This window comes from Hoplias malabaricus, chromosome 7 (genome assembly GCF_029633855.1).
Source record: "Hoplias malabaricus isolate fHopMal1 chromosome 7, fHopMal1.hap1, whole genome shotgun sequence".
Classification (NCBI taxonomy): domain Eukaryota; kingdom Metazoa; phylum Chordata; class Actinopteri; order Characiformes; family Erythrinidae; genus Hoplias; species Hoplias malabaricus.
In genome coordinates, this window is record NC_089806.1 from 33,501,421 (window position 1) to 33,526,230 (window position 24,810).

Sequence of the window (24,810 nt, forward strand, 5' to 3'; positions counted from 1 at the left end):
GAGAGTGGGGCAACTCTAAAGAATTGCCATAGGATATTTCACATCTTATCTTGTGTATGGTTATAATAATGAGCAATTGTAATCACTTTCCACATCTCCAGTCCAGTAGCAGCTTTCTGTAACAAGACGTGACAAACCAATATCTGTGCCAGCTTAAAATATTCCAGAAAACTGTTCTAATAGCAGCTTTTTATGCAATTTGCTCAAGTCTCACTCCATGGAGGCATCAGGATTTATGCATTCCATGTCAACCACAACAAGCTTTGAAATGCCTGAATCTCACAGCCCCGAGCTGCTTGTGGGCTGAGGCATTTTAGCTTAGCGGCAGGAACCAGACATCAGCGCCATAATTATATAAAAAATTATTGATTTGTACAAACTTCCGCACAACTGCACTATCTGGGGGAAAAAACCTCACTGGTTTTGGGGAGAAACACTAAGCTCGAGGAATTAATCAACAGCTGCTCTGGCCAAGCCATAGCTTTGGATGAGGAGGAGGATGTGTGGGGTGTATTTTCAGTTTCACACAAAAAGGAGGATTAATAGGTCACTGAGTGGTTAGTATGCGAGAATAATTATTCTCCATACTGCACACAATGCCTCATTCTCACCTCATGCTCCCAGCGAAATGAGTCTTTCAGCACTTGCCCTCTAAAGGCAGGTTTATGCTACAGTTGTTTTCCAAAATCAACCTATTTTAGAGGTTTGTAAAAATTTGTGGCCTCCATCTGTGCATTTTATAACCAAAGTTCTTGCAGTTGGAGTTTCATAACTTTTGTAGTGGTCACAGCATCCAGAGTATACTACATACTATACTACATATACACGATGTAAATACAATTTGAGACATGCTCATATATTTCTTCTAAAGTGTAAAGTAATAGATATGAAGCTGGTCTCCTTTGTTGCAATAAATTTGCTTCTATGTCAATAGCTTCTATTCCTAGATAGGCTTTGGAATACAGTCATGGATGAAAATGTTGGCACCCCTGAAGTTTTTCCTGAAAATTAAGTATTTCTCCAAGAAAATGATTGCAATTACACGTTTTGTTATGCACATGTCGCAGTGGGTCCAGAGCCTACCTGGAATGACTGGGTGTAAGGTGGGAATACACCCTGGAGGGGGCGCCAGTCCTTCACAGGGCAACATACACACTCTCACACATTCACTCACACCTACGGACACTTTTGAGTCATCAATCCATCTACCAGCGGAGCTAACAAAGGTCCCTGGAGCCGTATGACTGTGACACTACCTGCTGCGCCACCATGATGCCCTTTCAATAAATTAAAATTCAAAAAGTAAAACTCATAGATTCATAACAAACAGAATGCTCTATTTCAATCATTTATTATTTTTAATATTGATAAATGTGGCTTACAGCCTATGAAAACCCAAAAGTCATTATCTCTGAAAATTAGAATAATCAAAACACAACACTTGCAAAGGTTTCCTAAGCCTTTAAAATGGTCCTTTAGTCTGGTTCAGTAGGCTACACAATCATGTGGAAGACTGCTGACTTGACAGATGTCAAGAAGGCAGTCATTGACAGCCTCCTGCTGTATCCAAGCATATTAATGGAAAGTTGAGTGGAACTGTAGTAGAAAAAGGTGCACAAGCTACAGGGATAACCACAGCTTTGAAAGGATTGTCAAGAAAAGGCCATTCAAAAATTTGGTGGTGATTCACAAGGAGTGGACTGCTGCTGGAGTCAGTGCTTCAAGAGCCACCACACAGACGTATCCAGGACATGGGCCACAACTGTCGCTTTCCCTGTGTCAAGCCACTAATGACCCAGAAACAATGCCAGAAGAGTCTCACCTGGGCCAAGGAGATAAAGGACTGGACTGTTGCTCAGCGGTCCTAAGTTTTTTTTTCAGATGAAAGCAATTTTTGCATTTCATTTGGAAATGAAGGTCCCAGAGTCTGGAGGAAGAGTGGAGAGGCACACAATCCAAGCTGCTTGAGTCTAGTGTGAAGTTTCCACAGTCAGTGATGGTTTGGGGAGCTGTGTCATCTGCTGGTGTTGGTCTACTGTGTTATATCAAATTCGCAGTCAGTACAGCCATCTACCAGGAAATTTTAGAGCACTTCATACTTCCCTCTGCTGACAAGCTTCATGGAGATGCGGATTTCATTTTCCAGCAGGACTTGGCACCTGTCCACATAGCCAAAAGTTCCAATACCTGGGTTTTCATTAGCTATAAACCATAATCATCAACATAAAAAAAAAAAAACTTGAAATAGATCTTTCTGTTTGCAATGAATCTATATAAAGGCGTTCACTTCTTGAACTGAATTACTAAAATAAATGAACTTTTTAATGATATTTTAATTTACTGAAATGCACCTGTATGTGTGTGTTACTAGATAGTTGCATGAGGACCTCAAGATCACCTGACATAATTCAAATGATGCAATGTAAGGAGCAATGAATGCAATTAAACCTACAGTGACTAAGATGCTTAGCTGAAAATTGACTACATGTAAAAATCACATGTGCACAGGGCTGGTCAATAATTCAATATATTGCAATTTAAAATGTTTCAATAACAATTATGATTAAACACTTTCAATATTTTAATATATATTTGAAATTTTACAGCATCTGTCACTGAAGTTCATTACTGGGCATGGCCCAGTTCCCTCAATTTTAAATTTGATTTTAAAATATTAATATTGACAAAACCAAGAATTTTATGTGTGACAGTGATGGCATGTTTTGTTTGTTCTCAGCTGTTTTTCTGTGGCTTTTATGTTCTTTATATTGATATCAGAATTGTATCATATCCATTGAAAATCTAGAAATATATTGTGATATATAGACATATTGTCCAGCCCAACACGTACACAATTCCAGACAACAGTAGTGCAACAGCAATCTGCCACACAGCTCCATGATCTTGAATTCCTGGGTTTGATCCAGGTCACTGTCTGTGAGGTGACTGCTTCCTGTGTATGCATAAGTTTCCTGATGGTCAGGGGTGCACAGCTCTGGTCCTGGAGGACCTGTGTCCAGCAAAGTTAGGTTATTTATCCCTTGCTAAAATACACCCAGTAAAACTAACAAATGAACTGAATCATGTATGTGACTGGTAAAAATCACCTCACCTTGCTTGACATCAGCCCTCTAGGCATGGCATTGTTCATCCTGCTCTGGGTGCTCTGGTTTCCTGAATGGTCTCATGCCCTGTCCAGTGTATGTTGGTAGGCTCCAGACCCATCATGACCCTGATCAGGATGAAAGAGTTACAGGAAATTAATTTTAATTTTAAAGCAGCAGTAAATGAACTGCAGAGCAAAGTAACAGAATAAGTATGGTGTATATTTTAGTGTGTCCTCAGATATGAACATCAATTATCCATATTTAGCACCGTAATGACCTTTTATTAAACTGTTACATGGTCTTCTCCCAAAGTAACTGTGGCTGGCCAAAGTGTTTATTGATCATGAAACCCTGCTTGGATGGTCTGAATTTGACCTGAAACAAATGAGGCTACAAGACACATCTAAATAACACCCACCTAACAGTCAATGATACACAGCCCAACAACATGTTGCTAGTGAAAGGTGGAATAAAAAAAAAACCCTCTCTGGCCACATTTTTTTTCCCCAAGGCATTATTTCCTTTTTTTCAACACTTGTCAATATAATTGATGTCTCACTATCTGCCAAAGGATTTGGCCAAGGTATTCTTTGCAGCATTTTGTGCAGTGGTACATATAGATGACATATTAGACTGACATGACTGTGCAGTTTTGAAGAGGTTTACATTTCCCAGAGTTAAACCAATCCCTATATTCTCACAGTACAAATACTCTGGATGTTTGGATCAGAGTCTTGCTATAGTTGCCAATCCCCAATACACATACAAAACTGGCACTGGCATTTATGCAAATCCCATAACGGTCCTGGCAGAAATTAGCATTATATTTGTAGCGGTTATAATGATCACCACAAATTCAGAGAAAGAATGTTTTGTTTATGCCATCATTTTGAAACAACTTAACCATTCTGTTTAACCTGTAATTCAATCATGATCACATAATAAAACCCACTGATTATGAAACATTGTTTCATTACTGCACATTACACCACATTTTACAAGCTCTTACACATTTCAACAAGTGCTAGTAGTACCTTACAAAAATGGTAAAAAAATTACACATAGAATTTAGAGGTAATAGGATGTAGCACATGTACACTAGATATAAAATCAGGGGTAATATATATGAAGGATTTCTTCTATAACCAGATAAACTAAGCCTGAACAAACAAGACAACTCTCAATTTGGGCTTATGTTATCTGGCTAACTCTAAAATCCTGCTTTGTGGAATGCCCTCCTGGTTCTATTGGATTTTTTTTTTTCAGGAAAGCTGAATGCTTCAGTGAATGTTCATTAGTTTTGTAATGGCTTTTGCATTTTATACAAGTTCTGACAGTGATTTAATGACACACATCACTGAAACAGCCATTGCTCTGTTTGTTAATGTCAGTAAAGTTGATACACTTCTGCCTTGGGAGCATTTCTTCTGCTTCTATTGATTTAAGAAGACAAATAGCACTTTATCGATGGCTCCAGACACTAAGGGCTTGTGTAGTGAATGGTCATTGTGTATGTATATGGGCTACTCTTTGCATAATCCATCAGTCAAGCGCAGAACTCAGATTACCTGAGAAACACGATTAATTAGATGAATGTATTTTTAGTTAATGTACAATATTGCTAAACTTAATGAACTCTAGGGATTAAGGGGGTCCTGAAGTTTCCTCTTCTCCTCATTTTGCTAATAGGCTAATTACATACCTTCTCCTTTAGTCAATATCTATTTATTTCTGTGTCAAATCTATTGGACTACTGGACACATCCTAATGCTTTTTGTTGTTTCAGCCTTCACCTATTGCTTTCTCTTTCCTGTATTAGTTGAGTGTAGTTTTGCTGGACTGCCATCAGCGACAAAACCTTCTGTCACACAATTTAGTCAGAATTTTAAGCACTAGGCCACATAGTGCACTATGTTAGATATCAAGTTAATCAACTTTTTCCAAGCAAGGAGATGAAACAACTTTGTTACTTCTTGTCCAAGCAAGCGCGGGATCTTTGTTTTTATCTCAATGACTGTCGAGGGTATATATGTGGCAGTTGTCCAGATACACTCCTCACACATGGGGTTTAGGGGTTGAAGGTACCAGATGGACACCATTTTTTTTTTTTTTTTTTTTTTTTCGTTTCAAGCTCTGTTTCCTGAGGGAGTGGCATCAGCCAGAAGGAATGACAATCTACAGCGCACCAAATGAACCAACATTCACAGTAATATGTATGAAACTGCCAATCCAATTATATATTAATCACTTTTATTAAACACCATTCTGGATTGTTCTGGCCCACTTCAACCTGTGGGAATCACCCATAACTTCAGTGTAAATTTTAGCATCATAAAGTTACTTGACCTTTCAGTGGTCAGAGAAAGGTCAGTAGGCCTTTGAAGCTGATCACTGATTGACCTCACTATCGTTGGCTTCCTGAGATCAGCATGTTGCTTGGAGCTAGAGTGTTGTATGCAGAGCGATCAGACCATTAACTCACTGTGGTCTGGGGGAAAGCTTCATTAGATTGGCTAATTAGCAACTGGCTGTTATCGTGACTCAGTGGAAGCTAATTAGCAAGGAGGTAAAACACATTGGGAGCATGCTGATGATCGTAATGGACTGATCTCACACTGTGGACCTCGTATTTATCCTCCAGCAAAGGCCTTTCATAGAAGACTGCCACATGAAGATGGGGTCTGTGAGAATCATCTCTCAGTGGGAGGCCAAAAGGCTTCATGGGGGCTCAATTGGGGGTAGCTCAAAGAAGACTTCCCCAAAATCTAATATTCTAGATGCTCCCTTATCTATGAGCAAATATACTCTGTAAAGAATGAAGTAATGTTGATTGAGAAATGTTTTTCCTTTACTTTGTTGGACTATGTTTGCTAAGCTCTACAGAGTGTACACTATGTAAAATCCTTGTATTATCCTTGATGTGTGTGTTTTTGTGTGTGAGCGTCCAGGTATGAATGTACTGTCCTGGGTGAACCCTGTGCTCCAAGTGGACAACATGTCTGGTTTATAGGATGCTGTGTGTTTGGCTGCCACTTCAAAGTTTGGGTGTGTGTTGGTTGAATGACTGCTGAATGCATTAGTTTTATGTGCAGTGTTAATAGTGAAGCATCATTGGGAGTCTAGAAAGTTGCTATATAATTGTAACTATAAATATATAAAAAATAAACTTTCATACACTCAAACATGTCCATTCACTCACTCACACTCTCATTCACATCCTCACATCGCTCATTTTTATTAGTAGCACCACATGATTGGATATTTCTTACATACTAACTAACAGTTAAGAATTCATGCAAATGCTGTTGTGCTTTTCATCAGTGAAACTTGGTGTACTTGTTTAACGAAAAAGTCTCCCAGTGGATTAAACAATAGTGACTGAAACACTTGTTCTTTGGGCATTCCAGGATTTTCTACTAAATTAAAAAGTATTGTTCTCTGATGTTTTTTTTATTATTAAAAAAAATGAATGCAATAGTCATTTCAAATAAACAAACATATATATATATATATATATAAACACTATAGGTGCGTCAGCCCAGATAAGTGCATTTGGTACTTGATAAGCCCAGCATGGTGCATTATTCTGAAGACTGGCTCTAAAACTATACCTCATGTGAGTCATGTTTTAAATTATTTTGTTAAGTTAAAACATAAACAGTCGTTCCCCACAATCATAGATGTTGCCTTTAAGTATTCATGTAAATATATACAAATAAAGGGTTTTGTCCTGCAGTTTTAATGTATCCTTTTTGGAGATGGTTTTGTTCTAACAATGATATGTTCACTTGGGATACAATGCATCAGAGGCATCTAAAAGGATTCTGTTTACTCCTGTCATACATGCATGAGTGACATACTGCTGATGTAAAACCCTGCAGTTTTCCTTTCCCATCATTCCATGTTGCTCTGGTCAGCAGATCACTGCGGTTCTGAGCTGAAACTCCAGGTGCTCTGGGTTTCTCAAGCTCGGCAGTCTGCCTCCTTCTCATTTTTCCTCTTTGGCTGAGAACTCTTCCTTGGATTAAATGGTTCCTGACGGGTCTGGACTCAAAGTCTGTTATCAACAAAACACAGAACATTTGAAGGATTGCCTGGTTGCACCCTGTCAGCTGGTTGTTTTATCCTTTTACTTTTTGATTGCTTCGTAATTTGAGAATGTCTTTTTCTGTTTCTTTTTTTTCCTTTTTCTTTTTCTTATTTAGAAAAGTTAATTCTCTCTGAACTTTCACTGGCTGCGTGCAGGGAGAAATTTATGTTCATTACGTAGCACATTATGGGGGAAAAAAAGGGAGGTTTTGAGTTCATTGCTTAGTGGTTTGAAGCGGCATTATGCTGTAACTACAAATCTTGTAAGAAGTATATCATTAAGAAGACATTTCAAGGCAAAAAAACAAAAACAAAAAACATAACAGCAGAAGATTGGGATGCAATGGTTTAATTCTTATACACGAATCAACCTGACATTAAAATGACTTATTTGTTTCTACACCTACTGTTCATTTAATCAGATTCATCAACCATATAAGTGCACATGATACACTGTTAAATAAAGGTGCTGCAAAGGTTTCTTCGAGAGATGCCCTAGAAGAACCATTTTGTGGTCCATAAGGAACCCCCCCCCCCATTTATTTATTTATTTTTTTAAAACTAATTTAAATGGGTAAAAGATTTTGAAGGGTGGCGCAGCAGGAAGTGTCGCAGTCACACAGCTCCAGGGACCTGGAGGTTGTGGGTTCGATTCCCGCTCCGGGTGACTGTCTGTGAGGAGTTGGTGTGTTCTCCGTGTGTCTGCATGGGTTTCCTCCGGGTGCTCTGGTTTCCTCCCACAGTCCAAAAACACACATTGGTAGGTGGATGTGCAACTCAAGAGTCCGTAGGTGTGAGTGTGTGAGTGACTGTGTGAGTGTGTGTCACCCTGTGAAGGACTGGCGCCCCTTCCAGGGTGTAATTCTGCCTTGCGCCCAGTGATTCCGGGTAGGCTCTGGAACCACCGTGACCCTGAATCGGATAAGCGGGTTACAGATAATGAATGAAGGAATTAAAAGATTTTGAGTGATGGACGGGTCCTTCTATGGTATAGCTCAAGACCACCTTTGTAGCAACTTTTTTTCTTACGTGTAGTTGTACAATTATATGTTAAATGTAGTTGTACTATTGAAGCGACATATATATAATGTCGCTTGAATAGTTTCTGGTATCCTAAAAAGAACTGCAAGGGTTTCCCCCAGGTGCCCTGGATTCGTCCCAAACATCCAAAAACATGTTGGTAGGTGAAGTGGATACTGAAGTGTCCAAAGGTGTGACTATTTATTTTAAAGTTCATATTTATGTTTATTTTAAGCCATGATCATGATTAAACAACTAATCCAATTTTCCATGTAAACTTCCATCAGACTGCAATGACTTTTAACACCTAAAACAGCACAACTGACACAGGAAAAAGTATTAAGCAAGAATGTTTCACTGCCTCCTCCTGTCATGTTTCGAAATGCTTATGCAACTCAGATCCTCATAGATGTAATTATTCATTCGATAGATAGGTCATGATATATTAGGAACATTTCAAAAGTGCTAAATCTCAGGCTCATTTGGTCATAAAAGAAATGTTGTCATGTTTGAAATTTGAATATTACTGGAGATGAAAACAGGAGAGTAGTTTTCTACAATGATGAAATGTAGAACTCTGTAGTTCAAGCTCTGTGAAAGGATTTGAATACTGGGTTGAACCCTTATAACACTTTTGGTCTGTACTGTTTATATTGCTAGGTTTACTTTGAAAATGAACACAGACAATGGATAAAATCTTTTTTAAATTAGTTGGAGGCAACAAATGGCATTTGCTAGAGGATTTAAGCATGATCTGTTATAAATTTCTGTATATTGAATATTAAAATAAATGGTATGCTCCTGAGGATGATGCTATGACGCAAGAGGAGAAGTCACTGAGCAAATGCTTTGAATAGGAGGTGTTTAATTTAAAATATGAGCAGTGCTGGGTTACCTCCGGACCAGTCTCCACATCATTAGCATTTCAAACAATTTCATCATGCATAGTGTATTATTACAGGAGCAGCTTAACTGAGAGTTCACAATGGAAAAAGAATCAGGACGAGGGCCTACTGCTGGGAAATGATAAACAAAACTCCATCACATCAAAACAATGGAGTTTTTGGGGACAATTTCTATATTGTTGATGCCTTAACTTTAATAAGTAGGTGAAATACATTGAACTGTGATAATGTGTGGTAAATGATCAAGTGGAGGGAGTAAAATAACTCATAAGACATATAGACTCATAAGAGTCAAAATCTTAAAGGTCAAAGACAGAAACCTTGGCTGAATGAGCATGATCATCAAACCCTCAGATGGTGGTGCTGGAGAAACCATCATGCTGCTGTGATAAACTTAACAACATGGGCTCGGAAACACTCTGGAAAGTCATGGTCATTGAATACAATCTGCCTCTGCATCAAGAAATGCGGAAACTATTATGCCAAGAGGAAGCCATATATTCATTTTGCACAGAGCCTCAAGCGAGGTTCTGGGCCCCACATCATCTGAGATGTGACGGCATGGCATGGGTGACATGCATGTGGGAATGTACCATTAATGCAGCTGAATATATAAATATTTAACACTGTCATCAGGATGACATCTTTCCCAATGAACTCAATGTCTCTTTCAACAGGGCAAAACCAGGCCTTATGCAGCATGAATTACAGCAGTATGGCTTTGTAGAAATGGTCTCTTACATGAAATGCGTTATGAAGAAGAAAAAGTCAAACAGGGACCACAGACTGTTGAGCAGCTCAAGTGTTGTATACAGCACGCATGGGCAAAAATGTCTCAGACTGTTCCTATTCATTATCTAATCAATACTGATGTTCATGTGCCTTTCTTTTTATATGTAACCCACAGTCAGTCCCAACCTACAACCCCTGAAAGAGGTGGAATTTAGGCATGTAAATAACACTAATTTTAGCACATATAGTTTATAAGTAAAATAAGCAGTGCTGACTCTGTTTCATTTCTTCATTCGTTGTGCAGGTTTTAGGTTTAAATTTTTTGGGGGGATAAATGTGGCAGATCCTAAATACATTCCACCCATATTCAGGATCTACAGCAGTACAGAACCCTCCCAGAATATCAGAATAATTGCCCGATATTACAGCTGACAGTCCAAATGTTATTCGGGACAGCCCTAAAATGTGTGTGCCTTGGTTGTGTCTTAAACACACTTAAAATGAATGCAATAAACTTTTAAGAATCTATATGTCAGTAGTGATGTGGTTGTACTCAAATTTGGCAAAAATTGTCACGATATAATAAACCAGATCCTCATGTCTCTAACTGTAAGTTTCCAAGAGAAGGTGGAAAGAAGAACAAGTTATATTGGTCCATTCACCATAGGTTTAGGAGTCTAAAGGGTAACTGGAATGTTCAAATTGTGAGTACTGAAAGTACTGTATATTTCATAAATGAAATGGTCATACGAGACGAGAGCATAAATATCAGTATACAACCCTGGAATGCAGCTCTTCAATGAGGTCATTCGACACTATATCGCTCATTTTTGTCCAGATGTCGTCTCTGGAATCCTTTTGTGTCCACAAGGCTCAGACAAAGCAGCTGCGCTTGCATCATACTCTACTTAGTGAAGCATGATACTGTTGCCATGTTTGAAAGCACATCTGCAGCTCCCTTAGCTTGCAATCTAACTGACATATGTTCAGTGGTATAAACGAGAGAAAGTTTCAACAGGGTACACTTTTGTAAATAGATAAATAAATAAATTCATCACACAGCTGGCTAATGCTGGGAATGGGATTGGCTCTGTATTGCATAAAATAAACACACTGATGGTTCTTGTTAAAAGAATTTGGAGTAGCAGTATGTCTTGGTGAATATGTCATGAAAGTTTTATTTACAGCAAGTAAAGTCACATCTTGGTGCCATATAGATTAAAGGCGATAGGCCAAAACCCTCCAACTTAGCGTGGAACTGTTGGAAAGTTTAACTTCATGTGCTCCAGTATCTTCCCACGATCCAAAAACACATTTTGGTAGGTGGATTGGCAACTCAAAAGTGTCCGTAGGTGTGAGTATGTGTTGCACTGTAAAGGACTGGCTCCCCCTCCAGGTTGTGTTCCTGCCTTGTTAATTTGCTAATATTGTATTCAAAAGGGATAATATTTTATCTATATGTATGTGTGGGTTTTGATCTAGACGATTTTAAAGATGTTGATTTTGATGTTGGTTATCATTAATTAGTTAGCTAGGATCATGATGGTGCATTGGTTTAGGACAGTCCTGCTCACTCTGAGAAGGCATGGCTATACATAAAAACACATGGCCATAACCTTAATGATTAAATTGCAATAAAATGACAGACCAAAATAAAAACAAATGTTCTATTTAGACCCTTAAAGTCTATTAAATGAAAAGCAAAGAAATAAAGTTGAGTTAAATGATTTCTTGGTGTGAAGACTCCATGCTAGTTGTAGAAATAGCATTATTCTTTGGGCCATTTGAAGACAGCTTTGAGTTCTCTAAATCTGTGCAAAGTAGCTGTTTCAAATTTAGTGCTGTTTCTTATAAGCAGTTATTCTGCTCTAAAGGTGGCCCATGACAGTTGAGAAACACAGCAGTTCTGGTGTAGTATTTGGTCTAGAAATGCAAAGTCTTTGAACCTATATTTTGTACTAGATTCCCCACAGTCTTAGACACATGGTCACAGATGGCTATTGCACTAAAGAAGAATAAATATATTATTTCTAGGCAACAGGGTTAACTATATAAAGTTTGTTGGGACCCCTGATCATTGCTACATTTTAACACTAAACATATATAGCAGAAACTAATTAAATATATAAGTACAGATGCCTATATATAGATTAAAGGATTAAACTCTATAATTTGTGTTTTTAAGAAACTAAGGAGCAAGAGTGGAACAGGATTCAAGCTAAGGAATAACATTAAGGAATAAGATTTTCGCTAGGGTAGGTAGATGGTTTAGTGACATGTACACTTGGTTTGTGTGATTTAAATATGTGTGGATTAAGCGTTTCAAATGCAGTAGCATAGCTGCCCATTTAAAGGAGGCAGCCTTGGCCTTGAGGTTAGAAAAGCAAGCTTGAGGCTGGAGGGTTGCTGGTTCAATTCCCGGAACCAGCAAGGAACAATGAATTCATGACTGAAGTGCCCTTGAGCAAGGCACCTAACCCCCAAATTGCCCCCCTGGGTGCCAAGGTGGTTGGCAGCCCCCATGTGTGTGTGTGTACTGCAACAATTAGGAAAATTACCTCTCGGCATTTGACCCAAGGTGATCAATAAATGTGTTTCTTCTTCTTCCTAAGGTGGAACAGCAAATTTTAAATAAGTTGTAAGAAATGTAAGAAAAACGCAAATAAGAAACCAATGAAAACAAGAGACCAATGCGCAACCTGGTTGAGCTTTACATCTGAGCGGAGGATAGGGGCAGAGTGCGCATTCCACTGTTCCACTGTTTTAATTGCTTAAGCATTTAAAAATTTTGCTGCAGGAATTATAGATTGCTCCTTTAATAACATGGAACATACTTGGAGAAAAATATTAGGCATGCAATGGATGTGTGCTTTGATTAGCATTGTGCTGACTGATGGATAAGAGGGAGACACCTTACTCACAAGAAAAAATGTGAGACATTTGGTGAACTGTGGTATCACAAAGAATTGGACTTGTGCATATACGGTTGTGCCACTCAGTAGCCCTGCTTTTTGATAGGTGTATGACATTACAGAAAAATGCAGCTCATCTGCTAATGTTGTGCGCCAAGTGATCAGCTTGTGCCATTATTTAGGCACCAGCGGCTGCAATATATTGACGTGTAAGTTGATTTAGATTCTAGCAGATCTCTAGGAGAGCCTAGGATTCTATGTTCATCCTTATCTTGCTCCTTTACTCATGCATATTCAGTCAGGAAAGTGCTAATGCTACATCTCAAGACAGAAAGCCATGAGGGCAGCTAATGAGAATCTGTGTGTAGTCCAGTTCCTCTGATCTGCCACTGGGATCACAGAGGAGAACAAGAAAGTCACTGGCTTGTCCTTTTTCCCCCTCTATTCAACTTCTCAAAGCAAAAGAAGTCCTCTGCTTACACCCGAGCCATGCCGTGCCTGACAGATTGTTACGAGAGCTGTAGGTAGCATCGCTAAATTGTACAGAAAAGCTACAGACAAGCTTGCATTTTATTGTGATGCTTTGTATGCAGAATATCGATGTCTTCTAAAACACAGTGCTTTTTAACTCTCATCTTTTGTCAGTGGCGAGAGAATAAATGGTATTTGAAAAACACATTGATGAAAGAGGTCAAAGAAAGCCACTGTAAATCAAATCGGAAATGCATAAAAACAAAAAGGCCTTCACTCAGGGTGGTACTGAATCTTTTGTTGAGCCCTTGAAGCCTGCTACATACTCAGTATCCCTGAAGCGAAGAGTTTAAGCAGAAATAGAGCCACTTTAGTCATGTACCGATTGAATTTTCCATTTCCCGTAGGACCTTTCTTAAACACGAGCCACACTTCTCAACAATCAATGTCTTTCTTACTCAAGAGAAAGGCTCTCGCTTGAAAATAACTATCAGTAATTGCCACAGATCAATGTGTCACCAGCAGTGACCCAAAGAATGGAATGCTAATCGATTAAGAGCAATTTCCATCTCAGATTAAAGGCTGGATTCTTCAGACTTTCTCTAAGTCTTGATCACTTTCTGGCAAGGTAGGATCTTCTCAAAAGTATTATTTAGTATCTATTTTTGCTAAGTCTGTGATGCTAATTTGAATGTTTTTGCTAATTTCAGGGTTATTAACAATGAATCAGCGTGTGAGCAACTTTTATATATTAGATATAGACATTTCAGGGTTATCTAAATTAAATAGAAATAGGGTGATTTTTTTTTCTAAAAAATGGTGGGCATTATGGAAAATTATTGTCACAGTCCAAAGAAAATATGTATTTCCTTTTTATCATTTGATGAATTGACCAATAGCAATACTCTAATAGGAATACTCGAATACTTGGAATAAAATCTACGTTCATTCACTCCTATTGACATGATTTTGACATTGATATGATTTTTTTTCCCTGCTTAATTTCATGCCCCTGCCCCAAAAATATCTTTACACAGATATGAGCCTAAGATCACCATGCCCAGTGCCATGTATTGACTAGAGGGGTAGTTTTTGCACTCCCACAAAAACAAAGGTCCAGGGCCTTTGGAAATAATCTGGCGAGGAGGCGGGCAAACTCTAAAGAACCACTCATGTTATCCCATGTTTTCAGACTTAGGCAGACCATAAAAAACTAACTGGGTTGTTTTACTTCACAGTGCACATGCAGTGAAATATTGATTTTTGAAATACTGATTCATAAGTGGGCGGCACGGTGGCACAGCAGGTAGTGTCGCAGTCACACAGCTCCAGGGACCTAGAGGTTGTGGGTTCGATTCAAGCTCCAGGTGACTGTCTGTGAGGAGTTTGGTGTGTTCTCCCTGTGTCTGCATGGGTTTCCTCTGGGGTTTCCTCCCACAGTCCACAAACACACGTTGGTAGGTGGATTGGCGACTCCAAAGTGTCCGTAGGTGTGAGTGAATGTGTGACTGTGTGTGTTGCCCTGTGAAGGACTAGCGCCCCCTTCAGGATGTATTCCTGCCTTCCACCCAATGATTCCAGGTAAGCTCTGGACCCACAGCGACCCTGAATTGGATAAGTGCATACAGATAATGAATTATTCATAAGTTCCCTTTAAAGTAGAATTCACTAATTATAAGGGATGTCTACAAACAGATACATTATATACATTGCACTCATAATATAGATGCACATTTAGTGCTCTGCCTGAGAATAGGGAGCCAGTTTTATGTGTGGATGTTTGGCAGCATACTGGCGAGCATCACCCTTGCATGAAGGGCGAAACCTTGTTCAAACTTTTTCTGACAGAACTTTGCATATCATCACCATTTTGTTTTGTGTAAGCTGGGATTGAAGTCTCTGAGCAGCAGATTGCACTTTGAGTTATTTGACTGGACGGGCGTGTGCTCTTGAGAGGGCATGGACCTTCTGCTTGGACGAGCTTTGTCATTATGGTCAAAAATGTATGCAGTGGACAGCCTATGCCTGAGTGCACAAATTAAATTGTATCCCACTGTCTGAATAAATAAATGTAAAAGATCCTCCTGGAAAATGATATATTTTTATGTGTGTGTTTGCCTTCTTGCTGCTAAATCAGTGGATGCTGCAGCACTTCTGCCATGTTTGGGACTAGAAATTGGGCCAAGTGCAGGAAGGGGGGGAGCTGAGGGTGGCGCATGCACATCAAACATATTAGCTCTTAATGTTCCAAGAACACTGAAAGAGTGTGAGGGTGTGAATGAGTTCAAACACTTTTATATACACTCAGCATGGGCATGTCAAGTGGATGCGTCATGCTTGACGGAAACTGTGCCGCCCTTAATGTCGGACATCCTGCTGCTGCCTGGCCTTTGGTTACACAAACTCAAGTGTGCATGCGTGTGTGTGTGTGTGTGTGTGCACCAATTTAAGACTGGAGACAACAAACGAGACAAAGGCGAGGCAAAAAAGCATCATTTCCTCATGCCGGCATCGTAATTGCTTTGAGCACAGCGCTAAGTATAATTAATATGTCAGTTTAATAAACGATCTTGTTCCTAATGCCAAAATAGGATTACAGAGATAACTCGCTGGAGAACGGAGGAAAAAGAAGGAGACTATTTATATAGTTCCCTCAGCAGATTGGCAGCTGAGCCGTAGCAAACAGCTTCTGCTCACTTCTCCACAGAATGGTGTCCCCCACCCAAAAAAACAAAAAGCCCAAGTAGACTTTACAATAATTACTTCACCACTTAAGACATCAGCCTTCTTCTACATGAGGACACAGACACACACACTGCAGAGAATATAGATAAGTATATAAATGAAAGACACACAGTGAATAGCGTCTCTTGTGGACCAGTTTCTAAACATGAGCGAGTATGTGAATTATGAGAGGGTTCCTGTTTAAATGAACATTCTGCAAGCGTTTAAAATGGGTACTCAGTTCAAATCAAAACATTGGAGAGATGTCTACACTCATATACACACACACCCACACACACACACACACACACACACACACACACACACACACATATATACATATATGGCTACACATATTCCATGGCTACAGCATGCTGTGTCTGTCTACTATTGTGTGTCATGTCTGGCACCCCTGAGTGTGGAAACTGTACTGTGACTGGACAGAAAACAGGATCACAGGCCAAAGCACCAATAAGATTCCTGCTCCAGAGCGGACACTACACACAAATGAATATATGGCTGTATATTCATCTTGGCATGTCCCCCCCCAAAGTGCTATGGAGAGCATTTAGCCTGGAGCACTATGTTGTCCTTGCCTTTATTGCCTTTACTGCAGTAGTTTTTGTAAAAATGGGTGAAAAAATTGTACAAATGCGTCTGTGCCTCAAACACGAATCCTGTATTGTAAATGAGAAAGAACTACTGAGGCATGAGGAGAGTTTGAGCTCCTCTGTGCTGATGAGAGCGGCTGTACAGAGTGAACTCTGTCGTCTGGTGTGTGTGTGTGTGTGTGTGTGTGTGTGTGTGTGTGTGTGTGTTTGGAAGGCAGCTGAGGAAGTAGCAGTGCGACTCATTTCGTCAATCGGCCTCAGGGCCTTGGTACGAAGCTACAGCTGTCACTTTCTCCATGAACATGAACAGGGTTAAAAAAAAAAATCCACTGCCCAAAGCATCACACACTGTGAGGGAAATGATGCATCAGTTAACGGCGCATCATTCCAAGCCCCAGGTATCTTTAATTTTGCCTTCAGACATTTCCGCCATATTGAAATAATGACATTTCTATAAATAGCTCTTTAATACACATCTTGAAATCAGTGCAGTATTATGCTTCCCTTCAAAGTGATTCTGCAGCAGTTTATTTATGCACAGTAAATGGACTTCATGGAAATACAATATCGGCCATTATATAAAAATGACCTCATTTTTTTTTTTTTTTGGTACAGCTGCAATTGCAGACTGAATTACAGCTGTTGCTCTGCATACTTTTGACTTTCTTTCACCCAGTTTGACCATGATCAGGACAACCACAGGACCACCATGCAGCAGGTATCATTCTCACCGCTTCACTGGCACTGAATTTGCATTAGTATGAGTGCATCTAGCCTCAGCCACAGATGCTCCACCCACAAGTTGACTGAGAATCTGATACATTCAGTGCATTAATCTGTACATCTGTGTATATGCACTTCCATGTATCGTTTCTTACTGGCTTTGGTATTGGTCTGACATGAATCCTCCAACACATCATCCCAAAATAGCAGACTAGAGAGCAGTCTTATTGCATGTCAGTTAAATTTCTTTTCCTGCTGTAGTAGGCTGTTTTTGGCCACATTAAAGGCAACGTTAACAATATTATTAAAAAAAAATAAAAATAATTCCTCCCCATTTGCTAGCATTTCAGTGTGTTTGCGTGCTTGAAACTGGTCTCATATGTTTATGATGCCTAGTGTTTATAAATAATTTTAAAAATTAATTAAAATAGTTAAAGTTACTATTTTGGGAGCTACATAGTTTTTCCTTGGACAGTGACTATTGATTTATTTTAAACATTTCAATTAATATTTATTTACTTTCAATTACATTTAAGTCATGTCAGATGACCCTTGCAGCATCAGTCAGACGTTGTGCACACTTTGGGCTTTTTCAGGAGCAGGTGTGAATTTTGTTCGTACCTATGAATACTTTGAGTATACAAACACTTTGTTTAATCCAGATATTTACCAAAAGTGATTTATGAATGATTTAAGCACAAATTAATTTCACTCAAGTTTCATGAATGAGGCCCAGTGAGTGTAGGTTTATTCATTTCAATGTTATGGTTGATATATCTATGTCCAAATATTTATACTCATCTCATGCCCCCCCCCCCCCCCCCCCCCCTTAAGGTTTATAGCGTTGCTACGTTTGGGGGATTTGATTGCATTCAGCCATAAGGGCACATACTGATATAAGATTAGCTCTGGATCACAAGCGACTGCCTCTCTGGCTCATCCCAATGTTAAAGGCTGCTGCATTACTATGGAGCTTAGCTCCCAAACTGCCTTAGGGCCTCTCTTCAAAGTGTGCTGCCAACTGGACTCTCGGGTGGACACTGCATCATTCTGAAAACACTAGCAACTTTGTTTGGTTTATGAAGTAACTTCTTTTTGATTTCATCTTCATTATTCTGTATGGTTTTCTTGACAGCTGCCCTTCCTATTAGACCCATGGTGTCTTCACAAAGTAGAAGCAGAAAACTGCAGGTGAAACAGAAATGGATGTTAGCGTTTATTTTTCTAATATGTCTAAATCTTTCCACACTTTGTTGACATTCATTACAGTGCCAGTGTTGTGAGCCATGGCTCCATTTCCTGGCAAGAGCATAAATATTTAGAGACAGCGTGGGTCGAGGGTTTAAGGCAGTAATGTCATTTACTCCACATGATACCGGACCCACAGTGGGTGAGCCTCATAATGAGGTCACCTGGTGTGTGTCTCTCTCTCTCCCTTTCTATCTCTCACTGCATTTTCCCTCTTGTTCTGTTTCAGGCATTTTGCCTATCTCCATTTTCCTTTCCTTCTCCCATTCTGTAACTCTATACCTCTGTCTTTACATCCCTCACTAAATTCTCTCTCCTGTCTCTTTTGCCTCTTTCCCTCCCATTCCTTGTGTTCCTATTTCTCTTCTGCATTTTCTCTTTCTGTATTTACTTTATATTTTATTCTATTTCTATATTTACATTCCTCTCATTTGTCTCTCTTGTGCTCTGACGCATTCTCAGAACCAATACCTTTATGTCTACAAATAGTCTTAGGATATTTTTTTTTGAGAGAGAGAGCACCAAGGCAGTTGAAGCAGTGTTGATTTGACTTTGAAAGTCTCTCAGAACAAATGCCCTACATATAGTTGTGTACATACACTTACAAATTGAGGATATTGAAGGTCTGTGACTTTTTCAGTTGGCTAATGGAAGTGCTACAGTACTTTCACAACAATGCTTTGCATTTTAAAGAATTTTATTTATTCATTAATTCATTCATTCATTTACACATGCATAAGAGCTGCCATCCTCTAAAATGCGTTTTGATGTGATAGCTACCATTTTTATGCATTTTTTTATACCTTCACTGACAGACATATTACCATATGTTTAATTTGCAGTTGTGAGCAAATATCAAGGCACCCCTCAAATACCAAATGCCATAGATTTCCTCATTGAAACAGGTGGTCTGCACATTTTGCAGTGCACTACGTATTTAGTTGCTGGATTAAACTTGTGGTGAAAAAATAATCAACATAAAACATGGCCTAAGGCAAAGTCTTGAAATTAATTTTGTAAAAATAAGTCATCAATATTTATATTTCAGAATAAAAAAAAAAATAGAAGAAATAAACATCAGTTGTAACATGTTCAAAGTTTTGGAAGTTATACATTTATATAAGTTCATTATAGCTCATGTGTTGAGTCATTCAAAGTCAACAAAACACAGATGTCCCCTTTTCTTACATCTGAGGATCATTTTTAGATTTGTCTGTGTAGAAAGTTGTAAGATGTGAAAAATACAACGTGTCGCAAGTTGTGGTTTGGAAAAGCTATGAAAACACAGCTCTAAATGATTTTTTAGGTTGATGTGACAAGTCCAAAGGGTCCTCAATGACAATAAAGGCCTTTTAAAAATGAGGTTATAACTCTGTGCTGTGGTTGTACTATAACAGCAGAATGGGCTGGTGAGATGAAGCTACCACACTGGCTTATTGTGTCATTTAAACGCAATTAATCAGCAGCACACTCTGTCCTGTAAGGGTCAGGGAATTGCGAGTTGTTGCACTAGGATCAATACCATCACTACACTGATATAGATCTTAGTATCACTGCAGGAGCGTGGCAAATTAAGTGAGGCATTTAAAGGCTTCCAACAGCACTTCACTATTCCCAAATCACCCACCACAGAACTGATATATTCTGCCATTACGAGCAGCTCAAGCTGAGTAAAACATAAGTACGTTTGCCATAAGACTTGATTAGACTAAAGGAAACTGCGATATACATGAGCTTTCAATGAGTCATTAGCAGCCCTCTGCATAGCTGACTAATGCATTAAACCTCTCTTAAATGTATTTTTATTTTTTATCTTCTGTTGAAAAGTTCAAAGATGGTGGAGCACAAAGGAGAGTTAAAAGGGTGGCTTGCCGAGAAGTTGCCATTTAGAAACTCCCCCGCAGAATCCTGCACACTTCCAGCCCTTTGAAGCTCGCTGACGACCGAGAGGCTGGGACGCACCCTTGAATAATTCAGTCCTTCCAGCTTTATTTCTTTATTTAATCACTCCCTGGCACACAATCATGACTTTTCTGAACAGTGTTGAAACCAAAATACAATTGCATGCAAAACAGTTTTGGGAACCTCTGGCCAAATAATGCACTTTCTTGATTTCAGAAGTGAAAAGCTGTAAACACTGGTGGCAATAAGAGTCAAAACTTAACAGCATTTAGGAAGCAAGCCAAAGAGAACACAACCTAAAGGAAAACACTGAGAAAAAAGAAAATTAAAGGTAAGTCCAAAAGCACTGAAAGAACATACTGAAGGCAGTCCAACTACAATACAACATGGAGGGAGAACACTCACAGAGCATGACAACATTATCTGTTCTCTGTTAATTTTGCTGTATTTTCCCTTATTTTTTATTTTTCTCCTTGGTTTGTTTCATGAAAGCTCTCTGGGCCATTGTAAAATTCATCCTCTGTAACAAAGTGAACAAATGTGCTTGTAAGACTGGATCAGACACAGCAGTGCTGTTGAAGTTTATAAACCTAGTATCCACTCACTGTCCAACATTTTAATAGACATACCTACCTCATTATTTCACCATTTAGAAGTCAGAGACCACATGCCATTTGTAAATATGCAACACAGTCCTAAAGAATAATAGATTCACCTCACATATCTATAATGCTAAGCAGCTGGTAAACGCTCCAAAAATATCAGAAAGTCCAAAACCTCTCCAGCATCATCTATGAATTCCTCCTGCTATTACTTCCCTTCCATATGGGGGTTTTGCTTTTACTTTACAAGTTGTTCTGAGAGTCTTACAGATCTTGCCCTGACACCCACATCTAGATATCACTGCTTTTTCTTAAACAACATTAGGTATTTTCAAATCCTGAGGCAGCACAAAGTGTGAAGGGTTTGTGGAAATTCTAAACCTCTGGTATTATCAGCTGACAGTTTGTAATAGCAAGTCTTTGAACTTCGCTCATTAGGACTAGTTCAATAGACTGGGACCTGAACAACATGGCGCCCAAACCTTTGCATATGCTCCCCACTGTTACTATGTTTTTTTTGTATTTTGAAGGTGATCACATATAAAGCAGCTGTGCATTAAATGGGTGTAGTTTTTACAAAGACAGTGTACAATAAGAAGCTATATGTTACCAATCAGGGCCAGTATGCTAGTGCTAGTATGTGGTAACAATTAAATTTGAAATGAACTTTAAGGGTGGTGACAGAGAAAGCAGTGCTGGCTTAAAGCAAATTTCAGCATGCAGGAGAAGCTTAGAAACATCCACAAAAATGGGATGAAATATGAAGTATGAGAAAAATGCTAGCACAGCAGATCCAAGTTTGTATTAGCCTGGATTCTCTCTGCCTTGCTCCTCTTTTCACTATAGCAGGGCAGTAGATAACATACCAGCAGTCCAGCTCCACTGCTGGCTTCCATTGTTCTTTTGTGCCTAGAGCTGGGCATTTGGCTGCATTTTTTTTAGCATTTAACAACATAATATTACAAACCAGTGCTACGAAGATGTTGCCAATAGGCTAAGCTCTACTCACAGAAAGCTATAAACTTGTATTCAGTAAATAATATACTATATCTTTCAATTAACACTCCATTGGAAATAGTGAAACTAAATCAACAGTTCATAAAGTATACTCACTTAATTCAAGCACACAACAGCACAAAAAAATATTGGTTGGTGTAGCATAGTGTGTAACACTGCTGCCTTCTACCCAGCACACCACACTCTGCAGGTTTAATCTGGGGTGTTGCATGATGTTAATTTGTTGTTGAACATGTGTTTGTGCATGCCTGGACTTAGCATGTGACGAAAACTGTACCATATATTTTGAGAGTTTAATTAGTTTTGAGGATAAATTGATTTCAAGAATCCTATTAAACAATACTTTTGTTTAGTTTTTTTTTTGTTTAAAACAGTTCTATTACACCGGAGACATGTGTGTTTGTATAGGTGTTTTATACAATACATTTGTTTCAGATAGTATAAACTTATGCATTAAATTTACTATGTGCTTGATTTCCTTTGAAGGCATGCCACTCAGTAAGGAAAGGCACACATTTTTCAGATGCTTTTTTGCAAATCATTTTAAATAAGAACCAAAACCCACCAACTGAAGCATGTTTGACACAAATATTTGACATCTTTACAGACACGGGGAACACACAAGTCCTCACAGACTCTCAAATATTTTCAGCATAGGATTCCGCTGGGTGCTCTGGTTTCCTCCCACAAAATTGTTGATCAACTGTGTGAAATTATCCGCTGCTGTGTGTGTGCCCTGTGATGTATTGGGTTTGTTCCTACTTTGTGCCAAAAGGTTTTGGGTGTGCTCTGGTCCCACTCCAACCATGATCAGGATGAAGTGGTTACAGAAGATGAAAGACCAAATGAATGAATGAAACCTCATCTTGAATGGACAGGGCTAAACTGTTGCAGAGTAGAAGTAATGCATTTGTGGTTTCACAAAATAAAAATAAAAACAGGCTTTTTGGAGGCTTTTCAGATTCAAAAACAGATCAGACATTCAAACATCAAACCTGAACTCACTAAGGTTTGAGACAATTATATCTTTACAACAATGTTTGAATATATATGTCTGAAGAATGCCCAGAAGTGTAGATATAGTTAATGAAGCACATGAGGCAAACTCCTCATTCATTCATTCATTCATAACTGCTTTATCCTGTTCAGCATTGTGATGGGTCCAGAATATAGCTGGAATCACTGGACACAAGGCAGGAGCACACCCTGGATGGGCACCATACACTCAGAAGGGCACAGTACACTCACACCTTTGCATGCTTTTGGATAGTCAATCCACCTACCAGCATGTGTTTTTTGGATTGAGGAAGAAAACCTGGACAGACACGAGTAGAACACACCAAACTACTCACAGACAATGACCAGAGGTTGCTTTTGAACCCACAACACCAGGACCCTGGAGCTGTGTTGCAGTAGCACTACCAGCGCCACTTTATTTCAGAAGAAATGTAGGGTGAGCAAATATCTGCCTTTCCACTTTTATGACCAGTCTAGTGGGTTGTGTGATTGACTACAAAAATACCTGGAATAGTGAGTACAAGCAAGATCTCCATTCCAGATGCAGTAAGTCAGGAAAGATCTGATGTTTTCAGAAGCTTAGGATGGGGAAACTGCTATTGTTTGTTTCCAAGTAAGTAAGTTTCACATTGTTAGCAAATACTCACAATCTCAGCTGCCAGCATTGATTGTGCTCTTGTCCAAATTGACTTGATCTGGCATGATGGCACACCTTGAGCTAGATTCAAATGTCGAAAAGACAGAGGTCTGAAGCCAGAGCTGTGGACCAGATCATATACTGCACATAATGAATAGCAGTAAGTCGTCCTCTCAAAGCTAGTCATCATTTCACAAATAAAAAACCAGCCTTGCCTTCTTCCATCTAACTTATTCCTACCTGCCATTATTCATACCTCAATTTACATCACACACTTTGGTCTGATAACACTTAGTCTTATCGCTGTACCTGGAAGACTAATCTTTCGTTGCTGGTCTTCATTAATTTTCTAGCCGGCAGTGTGTTCGAAGACTATTTTATCAATGACATTGCAAATGCAGATAGGTGTGCCTGCCCTGCTTCTGACCTCCTGAAGTCAAGCACGCCGTGAATTGTTTTATGCAAATTCAAATCTGATACATTTCATCATAAATGGACATCTTGCTAAAATAAACCACAAATTTATTAAACCACTGTCTACATTGTTAGCCTTTAAAACAAAGATGCATTGATTGATAATATCAGTGTATTCTGTGGCTTGGGAGAATTCTCTGTGTCTAAAGGGCAAGACGTAAACAGAAAGTGAATTTTGATCCTTCAGACAGCGCTGCATCTTGGAGTTACCCTAGAAAAAAGCTGACTGTGTAACAATATAATATTTGTGTAATTACAGAGTTGTAGGTGCTAGACATGTTTGCCTTAATAAAAAGTATGGCACGTTTTAAAGCTCAAAATGTGGGTCCGGTGTCTACCCGGAATGAGGCAGGCAGGATCACACTCTGCAGGGTGCGCCAGTCCTTCACAGGGTGACACACACTCACACCTACGGACACTTTTGAGTCATCAATCCACCTACCAATGTGAGTTTTTGGACCGTGGGAGGAAACTGGAGCACCTGGAGGAAACCCACGCAGACACAGGGACCACCACACTCCTCACAGACAGTCACCCGGAGGAAACCCATACGGACACGGAGAGAACACGCCAAACTCCTCATGGACAGTCACCCGGAACGGGACTTGAACCCACAAGC